At 40.8% G+C, this 14991-nt stretch overlaps 1 protein-coding gene across 1 annotated transcript in view; it reads right to left on the bottom strand.

Moving 5' to 3' along the window:
• LOC129822742 (CYFIP-related Rac1 interactor B-like) overlaps positions 1-14991 on the bottom strand; it is a 63244-nt gene that overhangs the window by 32011 nt on the left and 16242 nt on the right. Inside the window, exon 2 of the mRNA XM_055881114.1 lies at positions 11800-11891. The gene's annotated coding sequence lies outside the window, so the exon portion shown is untranslated. The remainder of the gene's footprint in view (positions 1-11799; positions 11892-14991) is intronic.

Here is a 14991-nt window from a genome sequence, read left to right as displayed (position 1 = left end):
ACATTTCCTGAGCTCTCAAACACTGCAGTAACGCCTCAGATTAGCAGACATCTTGCCATGTACTGCGTCAAGGGTTAAGGGGGGCTAGTGTTCAAATAATTGGATTAGGGCGCCACCTTGTGCCATGTTGAGCTACAGGAAGAACGCAACATTAATTTAGGCAGTGGCACTTTAACAGTGATATTGTAATTTATATGGCCTGCCCTACAAAACAGACAGACATAGATCAACAGAAGAGATAGACAGAGAGAGAGAGACACAGACCGAGAGAGAGAGAGAGACTCTGCATGGAGAATTCTGCAAAAATATCCTCCGTGTACAACGTAGAACACCAAATAATGCATGCAGAGCAGAATTAGGCCGATACCCACTAATTATCAAAATCCAGAAGAGAGCCGTTAAATTCTACAACCACCTAAAAGGAAGCGATTCCCAAACCTTCCATAACAAAGCCATAACCTACAGAAAGATGAACCTGGAGAAGAGTCCCCTAAGCAAGCTGGTCCTAGGGCTCTGTTCACAAACACACCCCACAGAGCCCCAGGACAACAGCACAATTAGACCCAACCAAATCATGAGAAAACAAAAAGATAATTACTTGACACATTGGAAAGAATTAACAAAAAAACAGAACAAACTAGAATGCTATTTGGCCCTAAACAGAGAGTACACAGTGGCAGAATACCTGACCACTGTGACTGACCTAAACTTAAGGAAAGCTTTGACTATGTACAGACTCAGTGAACATAGCCTTGCTATTGAGAAAGGCCTCCGTAGGCAGACCTGGCTCTCAAGAGAAGACAGGCTATGTGCTCACTGCCCACAAAATGAGGTGGAAACTGAGCTGCACTTCCTAACCTCCTGCCCAATGTATGATCATCTTAGAGAGACATATTTCCCTCAGATTACACAGATCCACAAAGAATTCAAAAACAAATCCAATTTTGATAAACTCCCATATCTACTAGGTGAAATTCCACAGTGTGCCATCACAGCAGAAAGATTTGTGACCTGTTGCCACAAAGGGCAACCAGTGAAGAACAAACACCATTGTAAATACAACCCATATTTATGCTTATTTATTTTCCCTTGTGTACTGAAACCATTTGTACATTGTTACAACACTGTATATATATATATATATAATATGACATTTGTAATGTCTTTATTGTTTTGAAACTTCTGTATGTGTAATGTTTACTGTTAATTTTTATTGTTTATTTCACTTTTGTATATTATCTACCTCACTTGCTTTGGCAATGTTAACACATGTTTCCCATGCCAATAAAGCCCCTTGAATTGAAATGACAGAGAGAGACAGAGAGAGAGAGACAGAGACAAACACAGAGGAGATAGAGAGGAGATGCAGAGACCTCACACTCAACGTCAACAAAACAAAGGAGATGATTGTTGACTTCAGGAAACAGCAGAGGGAGCACCCCCCTATCCACATCGACGGGACAGTGTTTACATACCCTACATTACTCATCTCATATGTATATACTGTACTTGATACCATCTACTGCATCTTGCCTATGCCGTTCTGTACCATCAATTATTCATATATCTTTATGTACATATTCTTTATCCCTTTACACTTGTGTGTATAAGGTAGTAGTTGTGGAATTGTTAGGTTAGATTACTCATTGGTTATTACTGCATTGTCAGAACTAGAAGCACAAGCATTTCGCTACACTCGCATTAACATCTGCTAACTATGTGTATGTGACAAATAAAATTTGATATGCAGAGAGAGAGACACCGAGACACCGACACACACAGAGACAGAAAGACACCGAGATGGAAAAACACAGAGACAGAAAGACACAGAGACAGAAAGACACAGAGACAGAAAGACACAGAGACAGAAAGACACAGAGACAGAAAGACACAGAGACTGAGAGACCGGTCATCTGCCTTTGGACTAAAGAGCAGAAACCTGAACTTCAAAGAAATTGGAAATACAGACATTGTCTTCCTTCAAGAAACATGGTACAGAGGAGACAGACCCGAGGGTTGCCCTCTAGGTTACAGAGAGCTGGTAGTCCCATCCACCAAACTACCAGGTGTGAAACAGGGAAGGGACTCAAGAGGTATGCTAATTTGGTATGGAGCAGACCTAACTCATTCTATTAAATTAATCAAAACAGGAACATTTTACATGTGGTTAGAAATTGAAAAGGAAATGATCTTAACAGAAAAAAAAATCCTCCTGTGTGCTACCTATATCCCCCCCACTAAAATCCCCATACTTTAATGAAGACAGCTTCTCTATCCTGGAGGGGGAAATCAATCATTTCCAGGCCCAGCGACATGTACTAGTCTGTGGAGACCTAAATGCCAGAACCGGAGAAGAACCTGACACCCTCAGCACACAGGGGGACAAACACCTGCCTGGAGGTGACAGCACTCCCTCCCCCATATGCCCCCCTAGGCACAACTATGACAACATAACCAACCAAAACTGGTCACACCACCTGCAGCTCTGTCCCACGCTGGGTCTGTACATAGTCAATGGTAGGCTTCGAGGGGATTCCTATGGTAGGTACACCTATAGCTCATCTCTTGGCAGTAGTACTGTAGACTACTTTAATCACTGACCTCAACCCAGAGTCTCTCAGAGCGTTCACAGTCAGCCCACTGACACCCCTATCAGACCACAGCAAAATCACAGTCTACTTGAACAGAGCAATACTCAAATCATGAGGCATCAAAGCCAAAGGAACTGAATAATTTTAAGAAATGCTATAGATCGAAAGAATGTAGTGTAGGAACCTACCAAAAAACTATTAGGCAACAACAAATTCAATCCCTTTTAGACAACTTGTTGATTTCAAAAAAGCCTTTGACTCAATTTGGCACGAGGGTCTGCTATACAAATTGATGGAAAGTGATGTTGGGGGAAAAACATACAACATTATAAAATCCATGTACATAAACAACAAGTCTGCAGTTAAAATTGGCAAAAAACAGACATTTCTTTCCACAGGGCCGTGGGGTGAGACATGGAAGCAGCTTAAGCCCCACCATCTTCAACATATATATCAACAAATTGGTGAGGGCACTAGAACAGTCTGCAGCACAAGGCCGCACCCTACTAGAATCTGAAGTCAAATGTCTACTGATGATCTGGTGCTTCTGTCCCTAACTAAGGAGGGCCTACAGCAGCACCTAGATCTTCTGCACAGATTCTGCCAGACCTGGGCCCTGACAGTAAATCTCAGTAAGACAGGACAACAAATACAAATTCCATCTAGACACCGTTGCCCTAGAGCAAACAAAAAACTATACATACCTCGGCCTAAACATCAGCGCCACAGGTAACTTCCACAAAGCGGAGAACGAGCTGAGAGACAAGGCAAGAAGGGCCTTCTATGCCATCAAAAGAAACATCAAATTCGACATACCAATTAGGATCTGGCAAAAAATACTTGAATCAGTTATAGAACCCATTGTACTTTATGGTTGTGAGGTCTGGGGTCCACTCACCAACCAAGAATTCACAAAAATGGGACAAACACTAAATTGAGACTCTGCATGCAGAAATCTGCAAAAATATCCTCAGTGTACAATGTAAAACACCAAATAAGGCATGCAGAGCAGAGTTAGGCCGATACCCACTAATTATCAAAATCCAGAAAAGAGCGATTAAATTCTACAACCACCTAAAAGGAAGCGATTTCCAAACCTTCCATAACAAAGCCATCACCTACAGAGAGAGAAGGAGAAGAGTCCTGGAGAAGAGTCCCCTAAGCAAGCTGGTCCTGGGGCTCAGTTCACAAACAGACTCCACAGAGCCCCAGGAAAGCAACACACAATTACACCCAACCAAATGATGAGAAAACAAAAAGATAATTATTTCCAATGTATCAAGTAATTAACAAAAAAAAACTGAGCAAACTAGAATACTACTTGGCCCTAAACATAGAGTAGACAGTGGCAAAATACCTGATCACTGTGACTGACCCAAACTTAAGGAAAGCTTTGGAAAGCATAGCCTTGCTATTGAGAAAGGCCACCGTAGACAGACCTGGCTCTCAAGAGAAGACAGGCCATGTACACAGTGCCCACAAAATGAGGTGGAAACTGAGCTGTACTTCCTAACCTCCTGTCAAATGTATGACAATAGACACATATTTCCCTCAGATTACACAGACCCACAAAGAATTTGAAAACAAACCTAATTTTGATAAACTCCCATATCTACTGGGTGAAATACCACAGTGTGCCATCACAGCAGCAAGATTTGTGACCTGTTGCCACAAGAGAGAGAGAGAGAAACACAGAGAGAGAAACAGAGAGAGACAGAGTGTTATGATTTTTATGAATAATGACTAAATAATGTATACATTTAACGTTTAACTATAACTAATAGAATTCTACCTTGTCACTATGATTGTATGACATTTATTAGAATTCATAAATCTAAATAAATCTAAATCTAAATCTAAATCTAATGTGTGTAGTTTTAATCAGAATTAGAACAAGGACTTTTTGTGCCTTTTTAGTATGCAAGCAGGGTGCAAGTGTGAAACAAATGATAAGAGGAGCTATCGACAGACAAGATGTACTACTGTGCTCCTTTCAGGACATTCTGTCCCCGCCCAGGGAGGGGAGAGACCTTGGGCTTGTAGTAGATTGTATAACAGGTGGCAGACAATGTATGAGAAGGAGAAGACTTGTGAACTATATTGTCATTGTCTTAGAGGAGGAGGGACAGTTATGACGAAATGAGAGGTATATAAACCAATGTACATGTAAGGATGGGGAGAGCTTCGGTAAATAAAACATGCTGACTATGGTAGACTGGCCTCTGTCTATTTCATTTCAATAAGAACCTTACAAAATCTTAGTAACAGACAGAGTATGTTAATTGAAGTTCAGTTTATGAACATTGAGAACAAAATTCTCGTAACACAGAGAGACACAGACAGAGAGACACAGACAGAGACAGACAGACAAAGAGAGAGTAGCTGGTGTGATGCTCAGGGGAACGGAGGTTGCCGAGGTAAAAAGCATGTCAACTCTTCAGAAACATAAATAATTAAGGATGCACGAAATATCGGTAAGCATATCGGAATCGGACGATATTAGCTAAAAATATCAACATCGGCTCTATGTATAGTTTAACGCCGATGTGCAAAACCGATGTCAAAGCTGACGTGCATACCTATATAACGTAGGTACAGGACGTAATGACACCACGAAAAATACAGCGCTGCTGCTATCATTTCCAGAGGGGAGAAAGTGAAATCGTTCAATACCACAAACCTAATCACTCATTTGAAAGTGCATCACCCCCAGACGTTCAGCAACTACTTAGAACAAAAGCAGAAAAAGCTAAGCGCACACTTCAAATAACTAAACAAGTTCAAGTCGAGCAGTCATTTGAAAGAGTAAGAACATTTCAGTGAGACAACTCAAAGACAAAATCCAAGATACTTTGACGCAGACAAGAAACAGGGTTTACGTGAAATGTTACAGACACAGCTGAACAAGATGGAAATGGACACAGTGACAGTGCGCACCGAGGAAGAGGACCCACGACAGAAGAGGCCACGGACAGACAGAGCTGAAACTTCACTGCTTGACATGCGTGATGAAATCCTGGTTGAGAATGAAACGACTGAACAACGAAACAGCACAGCAAGTAAGTGAAATGGGGTCATACGTAAATGCCAACAAAATACATTTTTGGTCAGGGTGTGTGTGTGTTTCAACTATTTAACTCTACTAGAATGCTTAAAAGTTTTAAATATCGGTTATCGGTATCGGAGTTTTTGGAAAGGCAAATATTGGATAACGGTATCGCCAAAAATGTGATATCGGTGCATCCCTATAAATAATAGAGCAAGTTAGTGGAGAAAATAGTGTCTTTGGCTGACACATTAAACCACTCTGCATGTGACCCACCACAGACAGATATCATCTTCCATTACCTATGCATGGAGATGTGGGGCCATATGTTTGCAGGAGAAAAAAGTAATTTATATTTTTCCCCATGGAAAATGCCTTCAGGTACTGTTCTCATCAAATAAAAAAATATATATAATCTCCTTCATCAAGACAATCCACAAGTCTGCTTTGAATAAATATTTGCTATGTTGTAGTGTTGTCAACACTGGCCTTGGAATCTTTTGGAAGCAAAGAGCCGTAATCGACAGAGACTGCTAAACTACACTGAGCAAGTAAAATATACCTAAACCATGGAGCCAGTAAGCAAAGCTACAATACTAGACAGTGAGAAACCATGTTAAACATAGTCATGAACCTATTTGTACAAACTATTCAAAATGCACAACCCATCATATCTCAAGATCTTTAAAATGTAGGTTATACCTTATATTCTACATCACCACCTGGTGGCACTATTGCCTAGTTGTTGTTTTTTGTATAAAAAGCTTTACCTCAGGCTATGTCACATCACCTCTTACGCCTTGATCAGACCGACAGCATCATTGCCTTTTGGTATACCAGAAGCACATTCATTTCCATTGGAATGCTGCGTTTACCTTGTATGCATCAAATTGTATGTGTAGACTTGACAGAAATAGTAGCAAAAGGTGAATGTTGAACTTTTGTTGGACACATATCCACTAAAAATGTTGGACTACATAATAAAAAAAGTTTGACTGCAGAATTTATTAAATCGGTCTGATTAAGGCATAACGTTGCGCCGAATGCCATATGGGGACATCCACAATGGACTGGAATCACAACGCGCCCCCTTGAAGGCTCCATTGTGAGACGGACACCGCATACTTTACAATTCTCCAAACTTTGTGTATTCTTCAGCCCAGCCAGAGTCTGTCAAAGAACAGGATGTTACCAAACCACAGGAAAAATATGAAAATATGCAGTTTTCGGTGATGGCTTTATGGGATATTTAACAACTAACCTATTACCCATTCCTATATACAGTGGGGCAAAAAAGTATTTAGTCAGCCACCAATTGTGCAAGTTCTCCCACTTAAAAAGATGAGGCCTGTCATTTTCATCATAGGTACACTTCAACTATGACAGACAAAATGGGAAGAAAAAAAATCCAGAAAATCACATTGTAGGATTTTTAATAAATTTATTTCCAAATTATGGTGGAAAATAAGTATTTGGTCAATAACAAAAGTTTCTCAATACTTTGTTATATACCCTTTGTTGGCAATGACAGAGGTCAAACGTTTTCTGTAAGTCTTCACAAGGTTCTCACACACTGTTGCTGGTATTTTGGCCCATTCCTCCATGCAGATCTCCTCTAGAGCAGTGATGTTTTGGGGCTGTTGCTGGGCAACACAGACTTTCAACTCCCTCCAAAGATTTTCTATGGGGTTGAGATCTGGAGACTGGCTAGGCCACTCCAGGACCTTGAAATGCTTCTTACGAAGCCACTCCTTCGTTGCCCGGGCGGTGTGTTTGGGATCATTGTCATGCTGAAAGACCCAGCCACGTTTCATCTTCAATGCCCTTGCTGATGGCAGGAGGTTTTCACTCAAAATCTCACGATACATGGCCCCATTCATTCTGTCCTTTACACGGATCAGTCGTCCTGGTCCCTTTGCATAAAAACAGCCCCAAAGCATGATGTTTCCACCCCCATGCTTCACAGTAGGTATGGTGTTCTATGGATGCAACTCAGCATTCTTGGTCCCGTGTAGCTCAGTTGGTAGAGCATGGCGCTTGCAACGCCAGGGTTGTGGGTTCGATTCCCACGGGGGGCCAGTACAAAAAAAGTATGAATGTATGTACTTGTAAGTCGCTCTGGATAAGAGCGTCTGCTAAATGACTTAAATGTAATGTAAATGTTTGTCCTCCAAACACGACGAGTTGACTTTTTACCAAAAAGTTATATTTTGGTTTCATCTGACCATATGACATTCTCCCAATCTTCTTCTGGATCATCCAAATGCTCTCTAGCAAACTTCAGACGGGCCTGGACATGTACTGGCTTAAGCAGGGGGACACATCTGGCACTGCAGGATTTGAGTCCCTGGCGGCGTAGTGTGTTACTGATGGTAGGCTTTGTTACTTTGATCCCAGCTCTCTGCAGGTCATTCACTAGGTCCCCCCGTGTGGTTCTGGGATTTTTGCTCACCGTTCTTGTGATAATTTTGACCCCACGGGGTGAGATCTTGTGTGGAGCCCCAGATCGAGGGAGATTATCAGTGGTCTTGTATGTCTTCCATTTCCTAATAATTGCTCCCACAGTTGATTTCTTCAACCCAAGCTGCTTACCTATTGCAGATTCAGTCTTCCCAGCCTGGTGCAGGTCTACAATTTTGTTTCTGGTGTCCTTTGACAGCTCTTTGGTCTTGGCCATAGTGGAGTTTGGAGTGTGACTGTTTGAGGTTGTGGACAGGTGTCTTTTATACTGAGAACAAGTTCAAACAGGTGCCATTAATACAGGTAACGAGTGGAGGACAGAGGAGCCTCTTAAAGAAGAAGTTACAGGTCTGTGAGATCCAGAAATCTTGCTTGTTTGTAGGTGACCAAATACTTATTTTCCACCATAATTTGCAAATAAATTCATTAAAAATCCTACAATGTGATTTTCTGGATTTTTTTTCTCATTCTGTCTGTTATAGTTGAAGTGTACCTATGATGAAAATTACAGGTCTCTCTCATCTTTTTAAGTGGAAGAACTTGCACAATTGGTGGCTGACTAAATACTTTGTTGCCCCACTGTATACCCATTCCAAATACACATTGGCTGTTAAGCCAATAATATTATATGACTGTTGCCTCCTGTTTAAATGTATTGTGATAGTAATGAAGTTTGTTTTCGATGATAATTATTAGGTGGAGGTAGCTAGCTAGTTGTATCTTCAACCTGGCCTTGCTTTTAGCTAGCTAGCTGCTCTGTAGTGCAAGCTAGATTGACTTGAAATAAAGTTAGAGAAAAAAGTGAATAAAATATGTTTTGTTTAGTTACTTATCACCTGAAACAATATATTTATCCTGTCTTGATTGAAAAGGTCACATTTTGCAATCTCAAAACAGAAATGTGATCTCTGCTCTTTCCATCTTGTGTTACAAACACAAGACTTGTCCAAAGACAGCATGAAGATAGGCAGTGGTGTAAAGTACTTAAGTAATCAATACTTTAAAGTACTACTTAAGTAGTTTGTTGGGGTATCTGTACTTCACTTTTTATATTTGACCACTTTTATAAAGAATGCAAATGGTCCAATTCATGCACTTATCTAGAGAAACATCCCTGCTCATCCCTACTGCCTCTGATCTGGCGGACTCACTAAACACAAATGCTTTGTGCCGAAAATTGTGCAGTCTGGTTTGCTTAATAGAAGGAATTTTAAATGATTTTTACTTTTGGTACTTAAATTATATTTCAGCAATTACATTTACTTTTGATACTTAAGTATATTTAAAACCAAATACTTTGAGACTTTTACTCAAGTAGAATTTTACTGGTTGACTTTCACTTGAGTCATTTTCTATTAAAAAGGTATCTTTACTTTTACTCAAGTATGACAATTGAGTACTTTTTCCATCACTGAAGATAGATGAAAAGGGATTTCTATTGGGGAAGCAGTTATCACATTTGTAAGCGGTGTCATGGCGAAGGTTGACTAGCTAAGCTCATGCGCAGAAATACGTCATCGGGTCTAATGTCATCTCACGCCGAACTGCGCATGTGCAGGCCATCAAATCAAAGGCACTCCTTTGTTATGAAGTTGTTTTGGAAGAAAATGAAAACGTCAGTTTGTCACTCACGAGGTTGGAGTAATAACATGTTCAACTACTTAAGACATTGGCTTGAATCTAGACTGTGCCTTTCGATTTCGACAAATATAACAACTAAGGAAGAACTTTTCACTTCTCTCATTGACTTCTCAAACCCCAAACCCGGTCCTCGTCTGTTTGGTCTGTTTCGCAAGCGTTCCTGGAAGTATTTTGATGTTGAACGTCGAAAGTTGTGTGGTAATACCAGTGACATGGAATTGAAAGACAGTCCTATAAATATTTTTTTATATTTTCTTTCATTTCTTTATGATTTTTTAAAATCTTTACTCAAAATATTTCACTAAACCACGTCTCAAATTATGTCACTAAACCATGACTCAAGCCAATTTCATGGTACTGACCGTGTTCTATCTTGTTTTTTAAAAATGGTTTGCAATATAAAATGTCTTAGATATGTTTAATTAACAATAAAACACTTAAATTAAAACAAAACTGGGTGTCATTTTCTGACACGTTTAAGTGTTGTTCTTGGTGGTTAAGGGCACCACACAGAACATATTAAATTAAATTTGCTTATTAAGTCCTAGACTGCTTGCCTTGGATTGTCTGCAGCTTTATCAGACAGACAGGTAGGAAGCTGTGGTGAGTGGGTGAGGTGGGCAGGTGACGTCACAGTATCCTATGACACCTCTGATTAGGCCCAAGAATGACAGCTCCACCACTGAGCCCTCGTAACGGTCTCCAAGGAGACTAGAGGGAAAATATAAAAAGGGGTGGGAAAATGCCACATGCAGGAATTAATAAAGACAGGAGTGATGTTGTCACTCAGTCATAGACACCCATTTCTAATGCTGACTGTACCACTGTCTCTGAGATGTGGAAGATTCTAGGCTTAGATATGGTTAAGGCTAGTTGTGTAGCTGTGGAAAATTCTAGGCTTAAATGTGGCTAGAGCTTGTTGTGTAGGTGAGGAAACAAGGAAACAACAGTGAAATCCTCCATCTGGATACAGCCAGATTCGAACACACGCATAAGCCTCCAAATCAGAACAGTTTACCTTGAATATAAAATACTGAATGTGTAACGGTTCAGGAACCAAGTGAAAGTGTTGCTTCAGTCCCTCTCCTTGCCAACCTGAGCTTGAATCAGGGACGCTTTGAACACATTGACAACAGTCACCCACTAAAGCATTGTTACCTGTTACTCCACAAAAGCCGCGACAACTACAAAAGCTGCAACAACTACTTTGTCTCAGAGCGGGCGACTTCACCAACTGAGCACTACTAAAGCACAGCAAGTTAGTCATTTCACATCGACTAGACTAGCATAACAAAAATAAACAGTTTAAATCACAAATGTTCAGACAGAAACCCAGCCAAACTGTATCTATTAATCAGACAGAAAAACATTTAGACCTAAGCCCCCTGGACTAAGCTCTTGTTTGTGGTCGAGAACACGTTCAAACAATTGGCGGTCAGCTTCACTTCTATGAGGTCAGACAATCGCCGGTGACCCTGTGACGACCCTAGTTAGATAAGTAGCACCGCCACCCTGCCTTGGAGAATAGAGCAGGAAGCTGAGGCACTCGCATTACTCAGACCCATTCCACGGCCCACAACGCACTTCATTTCCGTACCAGCATTACACAAACAGCGTACACATCGTGACCCTGATGGGGAAAAAGTGAAACACAAGCATTCATCTAGCTCCAAATAATCCAAACAGGAACTTGAAGGAACTTAAAATCAAGAGAAAAACAATGCTTAAGAGTGACCAAAGTTCAAAAGACAATGCTCGTCTTAGAGCTGAAGTTCCACTAAGTTATTTTACACTTGAGGTATAAAGAATCAGAGAGGTATAAAGAATCAGATAGAAAGGCCTTGTAGCAGATAGCATGTTTTGCTGTGGTCTTGCAGTTGAAACCTCAGGTTAGATGAGTCAGGACATGACAGCGGTAGGTGTTGATAGCTCCGGGGTGAAGTTTCCCCTAGTCACAGAACTACAGTAGAATCGGCTTCCCCCTCCTATTAACCATTAGTGTTGAAAATGCTAAACTGACCCGAGATCAGCGTCTACGGGCAACTTTGTGGTGATACTAACCTGCAGAGGAAGCTCTGGAGGTGTCAGTCAGGAGGAAGGAGGCCCAGCCTGGCAGGTGGCCAAGTTCACAGTCCTCCAGCGGAGATCGGGTCCTGAAAACACAGGTTCATTGAGTCTCAAAACAGATACAATAAAGTCCAACATCTAATTTCCTTGTTCCTTCAAAATCAAAACCTTTTGACGACAAAACTTCACCTGAACAATATTCAACGCTAGTTATTCCTCTCAGTCTATCTTTAGTCCAATCATCATGTAAGCAGGTCCAGCAATTCACGTGACCACAACACACATTTCCAACCTCTAGGACCTTGTTTATCGACCATGCATCGCACTGATCCATAGATTTACCGAACACTTTTGACCCTCGAGGCCACATGAATACAATGTTACCAGAGTTTGAGAATTTGTTGGACAGCAACGGTGGCTAGTTAGTCACAAGTGCAGGCCTTCGTGATTCTCTTGCAGACGGGTTTTCTTGAGGGCAACGTCGCAGCAGTCTGATAGAAACTGGGAGGCACAGCGGCTACAGACACACAACACTTCCTATTGTGCAACACTTCCTCTCATTTAGCGTGCACTTCGGCTTTTCCACTACACTCCCTGGTCCATACCTCCTGTGAGGCTACAATCGACAGAACATCCTTAGTGTTAGTGAACCAAGACTCGTGTTCACTGCAATCAACTCAGCCAATGGTTTGAGGTGCAAGATGGGGGGAAACTATCTTCATTGTCACAACTCTAGAAATATAAATTCTAGTTCTATGGTCCACAACAAACGTTTTTTGCATAGTCACCCTTAAATAATCACTGGTAAAGAGAACCCTCAAGGCAAGATGCGCTTCAACCTGATCTTTTTTTATTTATTTTTACCATTTTGGATTTGAAAAGGTTACTTGAAACAAACCACAACCACACTCCCCTTTGAGTTCTCTGGCCCTTTTCAGCTTTTCAGAACGTGGTTGAGTGCAGGTTCAGTAGACTGCGAGGCGATTAGGACTGGGACGCTGTACTATCCACTATACACCAGCCTGCATACAAATAGGCTGCAAACAAATGGCCTGCCATAACGGACTACCGGTGGTCATGCATGAACGTGATTGGATTTCTAGCTCTGAGACTTTCCCCTATAACAACCGAGCTAGTCGCTCCAAGATTGAGCTGTAGAGACAAACTGTCAACATCATATATATATATATATATATATATATATATATATATATATATATCTAGGCTTTGAGATGGCTGGTAAAAAAATACCTGCATAATACTACTCTGGTGGCTATGGAATATCCTTATTACCCCTGTCATACCCTTCTTCTACCATTCTTTTAACCATTTGTTTATGATACACTGTAGGTTTTAAAGAGGGACGTATCAACATTGTAAGGGGCTGTAGGTCTCACTGGAGAGGTCTTAAACATGTCTCGAGACGTCTTCATTTATATGTCTTAAGAGGTCTCAAGACTCAAAATGGCTGGGTATGAAATTTGAACATGGTAAGTACAAGACACAAAGTAAGGTTGCGTATTAGAGAGGAACAACAGCAGTGGCAGCTTCCCTCTCCCTCATCATGCTGAATAAGAATGATTCACTCATGAGCAGAAAGAGACGATTCTGTCAGAGTAGCAAAATGACAAAAAAGGCAAGACAAACAAACATAAAAAATTATGTATCTTTTGTCTCTATGTATTTAATACATTTCCTTCAATTTGCAAAAGGCTGAAGGTACAGTATCTCACCGGATCATGCATCCGAGCGAACGAAACAGCGCCCCTCTGTCTCAGTATATGTAGCGTATCTATCTGATGCTGTCTGGTAAAAAGAAAAGAGTATGACATTGTTGCCGCCTGTAGCATTGAATTCAAGGGAAGCTAGCGAGCATTTAGGCTGCCTTGATGAAAATGTATAAAATAATAGCCAATCAGCGTTGAGCTAAACTGAGTGAGCTCAGCTGTGAATGGTCCTGGTGCCCTAAAAAAAAGTATAAAGGGAAGCCAGTTTGGATTTGGCTTCAGACCAATCACATTAGAAGCCAAATGTCACTGACAGAAAAATTAAATTGTATTGTTACATCTCGTTGTGTCGTTGTCCTCCTTTGGCTAGCTAGCTAGCTAAAATCGTCCCTTTCCTAAATTAGACATGGGAGGTGATAGGGATTTGGACTTGTGGTTTTACTTCATTCTCTGTACTAGCCAAAGATTATAACGGCGATCCTAATCCAACCATAAATGAATACATCATGCCCCTGGCCTGAGAAGATGGAAGTTCAACATGTAGCTAGATGTGGTATGCTAATGTTAACTAGCTGTCAAATATTTTAGCCAGGTAGCCTAGCACAACAAAAACAAAGTGTGTATTGTATGACAGTCAGATACCGTTTTGATAAGATGAAAGTGGAGGATGGCATTGGTGTTTAGGGTGAGTCAACATTTTTTCTACTTGCATGCACACACACACACCACACACAGAAATCAGTACCATGGACAGCCACATATTTAGCTTACGTGGATTGGACTGTTTTTGGTATCTTTTAATTGTCACTGTATTAGACATAGCATCAGTAATTAGATGACTGTTGATCATGTTGAAATGGTGCTGGAATAGTGGAGGCAGCTCCTGTTATCTTTGCGACATGCAGTAACTCTCCATGGTTCTAAATAAATAGTTGTTCAGTAGACCGAAAATGTCAGAAACATTACCTTTCTTGACCATGCTGTAGGTCATGTAACTGTTTGTTATGTGCAATATGTTTTGTGGACTTCAGACAGATGTTGCTCTTTGGTTTTGTAATGAAACATGTGTGGTTGAATTTATTATGCCACTGTCTTATTGTCTTAAGGCCTGTACATCACAGTGTCAAGGCATATGAACTAACAGGTTCTCGAGCAAACAACGCAAGTATCACAACACATAGGTTGTAATATGGCTTGGCTTCCCCGGTCATTTTACCCACGCACCGCTACTGAAGACATGACTCGTTTGTGAATTTTGTCTGTTGTATAATCAATTCTATACATTAGTTTATACTGAATTAAGTGTACATTTGAGTTAACTGTAATCTCTTCCGTTAGGTTCCTAGTGAATACAACCCTGCAGCACACACACACACACACACCAGCTTGTTTTGTGAATTGAGGCGGCCTCAGAGCTTCAATTCTTCTCCACATTGTCTAATTTGTTTTCATATTGAAT

Source organism: Salvelinus fontinalis, chromosome 25, assembly GCF_029448725.1.
Source record: "Salvelinus fontinalis isolate EN_2023a chromosome 25, ASM2944872v1, whole genome shotgun sequence".
Lineage (NCBI taxonomy): Eukaryota > Metazoa > Chordata > Actinopteri > Salmoniformes > Salmonidae > Salvelinus > Salvelinus fontinalis.
This window is presented reverse-complemented; position numbering and strand designations above follow the sequence as displayed.